Genomic DNA, 759 nt, shown 5'->3' on the forward strand with positions numbered 1-759 from the left:
GGAGCTATCCTGACAGGGCTCACTATGATTCCTCCCCACACTTTCCAGGACCAGTACATTTCATCCTGATGAGTCTGTGGAAGTGTACAGTGTATATGTTGGTGAGTGAATAAATGAGTTTGTGAGTGTGGTTCCTAGTCATGAATAATTTTATTCTTTAAGAACTGTATATTAGCTGGATTTTTTTAATTACTTGTGGTAGTAATTGAAGCATAATGGGAAAAATAGAAAATGAATCAAAAAAGTGTTATTTGAGTTTTAACTGTGACTAATCTTTGTTGAGTATAGCATCTTATAATGTTAAGACATGTTGATGGAATAATTCCATAAGACCTATGTGGAACCAGGATATTTTGACAAGTATCTGGAGACTTGGAAAGATTTCTATGACTGTGTGCCTTTTAATAAGGAAACACATTATCTTGCTGCTCCTTGTGGGCTTTACCTGCAGCGATTCGCCAATGTCTTTCAAAAGCTAAATGGTGTCAATCTGACAAACACAGTCCATCTGTTCCATTTCTTTTACCTCTCTCCCTAACATAAAAAGACCACAAGACATAGGAGCAGAAGTAGGCCATTCAGCCCATCAAGTCTGCTCTGCCATCAATGAGATCATGGCTGATCTGAAAACCCCCAAATCCACTTTCCTGCCTTTTCCCCATTACCCTTGATACCCTGCCTGATTAAAAATCTGTCTGCCTCAGCGTTGAATATACTTAAGGTCCCAGCCTCAAGAGCCCTGTGTGGTAAACAATTCTA

At 39.1% G+C, this 759-nt stretch overlaps 1 protein-coding gene across 1 annotated transcript in view; it reads left to right on the forward strand.

Annotated features, from left to right (window-relative positions):
- The window catches only part of klc1b (kinesin light chain 1b), a 23,368-nt gene that overhangs the window by 21,820 nt on the left and 789 nt on the right, over positions 1 to 759 (forward strand). The window lies entirely within an intron of this gene.

The sequence above is a fragment of the Rhincodon typus genome, chromosome 5, assembly GCF_021869965.1.
Source record: "Rhincodon typus isolate 14 chromosome 5, sRhiTyp1.1, whole genome shotgun sequence".
In the NCBI taxonomy this organism is placed as follows: Eukaryota; Metazoa; Chordata; class Chondrichthyes; order Orectolobiformes; family Rhincodontidae; genus Rhincodon; species Rhincodon typus.